The sequence below is a fragment of the Chiloscyllium punctatum genome, chromosome 44 (genome assembly GCF_047496795.1).
Source record: "Chiloscyllium punctatum isolate Juve2018m chromosome 44, sChiPun1.3, whole genome shotgun sequence".
Lineage (NCBI taxonomy): Eukaryota > Metazoa > Chordata > Chondrichthyes > Orectolobiformes > Hemiscylliidae > Chiloscyllium > Chiloscyllium punctatum.
The window spans coordinates 2,954,624-2,960,710 of record NC_092782.1 but is presented as its reverse complement, the minus strand read 5'-3'; positions in this window follow the sequence as shown (position 1 = coordinate 2,960,710).

Below are 6,087 nucleotides of genomic sequence, written 5' to 3'. Positions count from 1 at the left end.
TCTGTTTCAGCACCTCTGTTTCAGCCCCTGTGTTTCTCGTCCTCTGATCAGCCCCTCTGTTTCAGCCCTTCTGTTTCTCGCACTCTCTTTCAGTTGCTCTGTTTCAGCACCTCTGTTTCTCGCCCTCTGTTTCAGCCCCTCTGTTTCAGCCACTCTGTTTTAGCCCCTCTGTTTCAGCACCTCTGTTTTAGCCCCTCTGTTTCTCGCCCTCTGTTTCAGCCCCTCTGTTTCTCGCCCTCTGTTTCAGCCCATCTATTTCAGCCCCTCTGTTTCAGCCTCTCTGTTTCATTTCCACTGTTTCAGCCCCTCTGTTTCTCGCCCTCTGTTTCAGTCGCTCTGTTTCTCACCCTCTGTTTCAGCCCCTGTGTTTCAGCCCCTCTGTTTCTCGCCCTCTGTGTCAGCCCCTCTGTTTCAGCCCCTCTGTTTCAGGCCCTCTGTTTCTCGCCCTCTGTTTCTCGCCCTCTGTTTCAGCCCCTCTGTTTCAGCCCCTCTGTTTTAGCCCCTCTGTTTCTCGCCCTCTGTTTCAGCCCCTCTGTTTCTCGCCCCTGTTTCAGCCCCTCGGTTTCAGCCCCTCTGTTTCTCGCACCCTGTTTCAGCCACTCTGTTTCAGCCACTCTGTTTCAGCCCCTCTGTTTCAGTCCCTCTGTTTCTCGCCCTCTGTTTCAGCACGTCTGTTTCAGCCCCTCTGTTTCTCGCCCTCTGTTTCAGCCCCTCGTTTTCTCGCCCTCTGTTTCAGCCCCTCTGTTTCAGCCCCTCTGTTTCAGCCCCTATTTTTCTCGCCCTCTGTCTCTAGCCATCTGTTTCTCGCCCTCTGTTTCAGCCCCTCTATTTCAGCCCCTCTGTTTCAGCCTCTCTGTTTCAGTTCCACTGTTTCAGCCCCTCTGTTTCTCGTCCTATGTTTCAGCCCCTCTGTTTCAGCCCCTTTATTTCAGCCCCTCTGTTTCAGCAGCTCTGTTTCAGCACCTCTGTTTCTCGCCCTCTGTTTCTTCCCCTCTGTTTCAGCCACTCTGTTTTAGCCCCTCTGTTTCAGGCCCTCTGTTTCAGCCCCACTGTTTCAAGCTCTCTGTTTCAGCCCCACTGTTTCAGCCCCTCTGTTTCTGCCCCTCTGTTTCTCGCCCTCTGTTTCAGCCCCTCTGTTTCAGACCCTCTGTTTCAGCCCCTCTGTTTCTCGCACTCTATTTCAGCCACTCTGTTTCTCGCCCTCTGTTTCTCGCCCTCTGTTTCAGCCCCTCTGTTTCAGCCCATCTGTTTCAGCACTTCTGTGTCCCTGCCTCTATTTCTCGCCCTCTGTTTCAGCCCCTCTATTTTAGCCCCTCTGTATCAGCCCCTCTGTTTTAGCCCCTCTGTTTCAGCCCCTCTGTTTCTCGCCCTCTGTTTCAGCCCCTCTGTTTCAGCCCCTCTGTTTCTCGCCCTCTGTTTCAGCCCCTCTGTTTCAGCCTCTCTGTTTCAGGTCCTCTGTTTCAGCCCCTCTGTTTCTCGCCCTCTGTTTCAGCCCCTCTGTTTCAGGCCCTCTGTTTCTCGCCCTCTGTTTCAGCCCCTCTGTTTCAGCCCCTCTGTTTCAGCCCCGCTGTTTCTCGCCCTCTGGTTCAGCCCCTCGGTTTCTCGCCCTCTGTTTCAGCCCCTCTGTTTCAGCCCCTCTGTTTCAGTCCCTCTGTTTCTTGCCCTCTGTTTCAGCCCGTCTGTTTCAGCCCCTCTGTTTCTCGCCCTCTGTTTCAGCCCCTCTGTTTCTCGCCCTCTGTTTCAGCCCCTCTGTTTCAGCCCCTCTGTTTCAGCCCCTCTGTTTCTAGCCATCTGCTTCTCACCCTCTGTTTCAGCCCCTCTGTTTCTTGCGCACTGTTTCAGCGCCTCTGTTCCAAACCCTCTATTTCTCGCCCTCTGTTTTAGCCCGTCTGTTTCAGCACCTCTGTTTCAGCCCCTGTGTTTCTCGTCCTCTGATCAGCCCCTCTGTTTCAGCCCTTCTGTTTCTCGCACTCTCTTTCAGTTGCTCTGTTTCAGCACCTCTGTTTCTCGCCCTCTGTTTCAGCCCCTCTGTTTCAGCCACTCTGTTTTAGCCCCTCTGTTTCAGCACCTCTGTTTTAGCCCCTCTGTTTCTCGCCCTCTGTTTCAGCCCCTCTGTTTCTCGCCCTCTGTTTCAGCCCATCTATTTCAGCCCCTCTGTTTCAGCCTCTCTGTTTCATTTCCACTGTTTCAGCCCCTCTGTTTCTCGCCCTCTGTTTCAGTCGCTCTGTTTCTCACCCTCTGTTTCAGCCCCTGTGTTTCAGCCCCTCTGTTTCTCGCCCTCTGTGTCAGCCCCTCTGTTTCAGCCCCTCTGTTTCAGGCCCTCTGTTTCTCGCCCTCTGTTTCTCGCCCTCTGTTTCAGCCCCTCTGTTTCAGCCCCTCTGTTTTAGCCCCTCTGTTTCTCGCCCTCTGTTTCAGCCCCTCTGTTTCTCGCCCCTGTTTCAGCCCCTCGGTTTCAGCCCCTCTGTTTCTCGCACCCTGTTTCAGCCACTCTGTTTCAGCCACTCTGTTTCAGCCCCTCTGTTTCAGTCCCTCTGTTTCTCGCCCTCTGTTTCAGCACGTCTGTTTCAGCCCCTCTGTTTCTCGCCCTCTGTTTCAGCCCCTCGTTTTCTCGCCCTCTGTTTCAGCCCCTCTGTTTCAGCCCCTCTGTTTCAGCCCCTATTTTTCTCGCCCTCTGTCTCTAGCCATCTGTTTCTCGCCCTCTGTTTCAGCCCCTCTATTTCAGCCCCTCTGTTTCAGCCTCTCTGTTTCAGTTCCACTGTTTCAGCCCCTCTGTTTCTCGTCCTATGTTTCAGCCCCTCTGTTTCAGCCCCTTTATTTCAGCCCCTCTGTTTCAGCAGCTCTGTTTCAGCACCTCTGTTTCTCGCCCTCTGTTTCTTCCCCTCTGTTTCAGCCACTCTGTTTTAGCCCCTCTGTTTCAGGCCCTCTGTTTCAGCCCCACTGTTTCAAGCTCTCTGTTTCAGCCCCACTGTTTCAGCCCCTCTGTTTCTGCCCCTCTGTTTCTCGCCCTCTGTTTCAGCCCCTCTGTTTCAGACCCTCTGTTTCAGCCCCTCTGTTTCTCGCACTCTATTTCAGCCACTCTGTTTCTCGCCCTCTGTTTCTCGCTCTCTGTTCCAAACCCTCTGTTTCTCGCCCTCTGTTTAAGCCCCTCTGTTTCAGACCCTCAGTTTCAGCACCTCTGTTTCTCGCCCTCTGTTGCAGCCCCTCTGTTTCAGCCCCTCTGTTTCTCGCCTTCTGTTTCAGCCCCTCTGTTTCTCGCCCTCTGTTTCAGCACCTCTGTGTCTCTCCCTCTGTTTCTCGCTCTCTGTTTCAGCCCCTCTGTTTTTGCCACTCTGTTTCAGCCCCTCTGTTTTAGCCCCTCTGTTTCAGCCCCACTGTTTCTCGCCCTCTGTTTCAGCCTCTCTGTTTCAGCCCCTCTGTTTCAGCCCCTCTGTTTCAGCCCCTCTGTTTCTCGCCCTCTGTTTCAGCCCCTCTGTTTCAGCCTCTCTGTTTCAGGTCCTCTGTTTCAGCCCCACTGATTCTCGCACTCTGTTTCAGCCCCTCTGTTTCAGCCCCTCTGTTTCAGCCCCTCTGTTTCAGCCGCTCTGTTTAAGCACCTCTGTTTCTCGCCCTCTGTTTCAGCCCCTCTATTTCAGCCACTCTGTTTTAGACCCTCTGTTTCAGCCCCTCTGTTTCAGCCCCACTGTTTCTCGCCCTCTGTTTCAACCCCTCTGTTTCAGCCCCTCTGTTTCTCGCACTCTGTTTCAGCCCCTCTGTTTCAGACCCTCTGTTTCAGCCCCTCTTTTTCTCGCCCTCTATTTCAGCCCCTCTGTTTCTCGCGCTCTGTTTCAGCCCCTCTGTTCCAAACCCTCTGTTTCTCGCCCTCTGTTTCAGCCCCTCTGTTTCAGCACCTCATTTTCAGCCCCTCTGTTTCTCGCCCTCTGTTTTAGCCCCTCTGTTTCAGCCCCTCTGTTTCAGCCCCGCTGTTTCTCGCCCTCTGTTTCAACCCCTCTGTTTCAGCCCCTCTGTTTCTCGCCCTCTGTTTCAGCCCCTCTGTTTCAGACCCTCTGTTTCAGCCCCTCTTTTTCTCGCCCTCTATTTCAGCCCCTCTGTTTCTCGCGCTCTGTTTCAGCCCCTCTGTTCCAAACCCTCTGTTTCTCGCCCTCTGTTTCAGCCCCTCTGTTTCAGCACCTCATTTTCAGCCCCTCTGTTTCTCGCCCTCTGTTTTAGCCCCTCTATTTCAGCCCCTCTGTTTCAGCCCCGCTGTTTCTCGCCCTCTGTTTCGGCCGCTCTGTTTCTTGCACTGTTTCAGCCCCTCTGTTTCAGACCCTCGGTTTCAGCCCCTCTGTTTCTCGCCCTCTGTTTCATCCCCTCTGTTTCTCGCGCTCTGTTTCAGCCCCTCTGTTCCAAACCCTCTGTTTCTCGCCCTGTGTTTCAGCCCCGCTGTTTCAGCCCCTCAGTTTCAGCCCCTCTGTTTCTCGCCCTCTGTTTCTCGCCCTCTATTTTAGCCCCTCTGTTTCAGCCCCTCTGTTTCATCCCCTCTGTTTCTCGCCCTCTGTTTCTCGCCCTCTGTTACAGCCCCTCTGTTTCAGCCCCTCTGTTTTAGACCCTCTGCATCAGCCCCTCTGTTTTAGCCCCTCTGTTTCAGCTCCTCAGTTTCTCGCCCTCTGTTTCAGCCCCTCTGTTTCAGCCGCTCTGTTTCAGCTCCTCTGTTTCTCGCCGTCTGTTTCAGCCCCTCTGTTTGAGCCTCTCTGTTTCAGGTCCTCTGTTTCAGCCCCTCTGTTTCTCGCCCTCTGTTTCAGCCCCTCTGTTTCAGGCCCTCTGTTTCAGCCCCTCTGTTTCAGCCCCTCTGTTTCAGCCCCTCTGTTTCTCACCCTCTGTTTCTAGCCATCTGTTTCTCACCCTCTGTTTCAGCCCCTTTGTTTCTCGCCTTCTGTTTCACCCCTCTGTTTCAGGCCCTCTGTTTCTCACCCTCTGTTTCAGACCCTCTGTTTCTCGCCCTCTGTTTTAGCCCCTCTGTTTCAGCCCCTCTGTTTCAGCCCCTCTGTTTCTCGCCCTCTGTTTCAGCCCCTCTGTTTCTCGCCCTCTGTTTCAGCACCTCTGTTTCAGAACCTCTGTTTCTCGCCCTCTGTTTCTCACCCTCTGTTTTAGCCCCTCTGTTTCAGCCCCTCAGTTTCAGCCCCTCTGTTTCTCGCCCTCTGTTTCAGCCCCTCTGTTTCTCGCCCTCTATTCCAGCCCCTCTGTTTCAGACCCTCGGTTTCAGCCCCTCTGTTTCTCGCCCTCTGTTTCAGCACCTCTGTTTCAGCACCTCTGTTTCTCGCCCTCTGTTTCAGCCTGTCTGTTTCAGCCCCTCTGTTTCTCGCCCTCTGTTTCAGCCCCTCTGTTTCAGCACCTCTGTTTCAGCACCTCTGTTTCTCGCCCTCTGTTTCAGCCTGTCTGTTTCAGCCCCTCTGTTTCTCGCCCTCTGTTTCAGCACCTCTGTTTCAGCACCTCTGTTTCAGCCCCTCTGTTTCAGCCTGTCTGTTTCAGCCCCTCTGTTTCTCGCCCTCTGTTTCTCGCCCTCTGTTTCAGCCCCTCTGTTTCAGCCCATCTGTTTCAGCACTTCTGTGTCCCTCCCTCTATTTCTCGCCCTCTGTTTCAGCCCCTCTATTTTAGCCCCTCTGTATCAGCCCCTCTGTTTTAGCCCCTCTGTTTCAGCCCCTCTGTTTCTCGCCCTCTGTTTCAGCCCCTCTGTTTCAGCCCCTCTGTTTCTCGCCCTCTGTTTCAGCCCCTCTGTTTCAGCCTCTCTGTTTCAGGTCCTCTGTTTCAGCCCCTCTGTTTCTCGCCCTCTGTTTCAGCCCCTCTGTTTCAGGCCCTCTGTTTCTCGCCCTCTGTTTCAGCCCCTCTGTTTCAGCCCCTCTGTTTCAGCCCCGCTGTTTCTCGCCCTCTGGTTCAGCCCCTCGGTTTCTCGCCCTCTGTTTCAGCCCCTCTGTTTCAGCCCCTCTGTTTCAGTCCCTCTGTTTCTTGCCCTCTGTTTCAGCCCGTCTGTTTCAGCCCCTCTGTTTCTCGCCCTCTGTTTCAGCCCCTCTGTTTCTCGCCCTCTGTTTCAGCCCCTCTGTTTCAGCCCCTCTG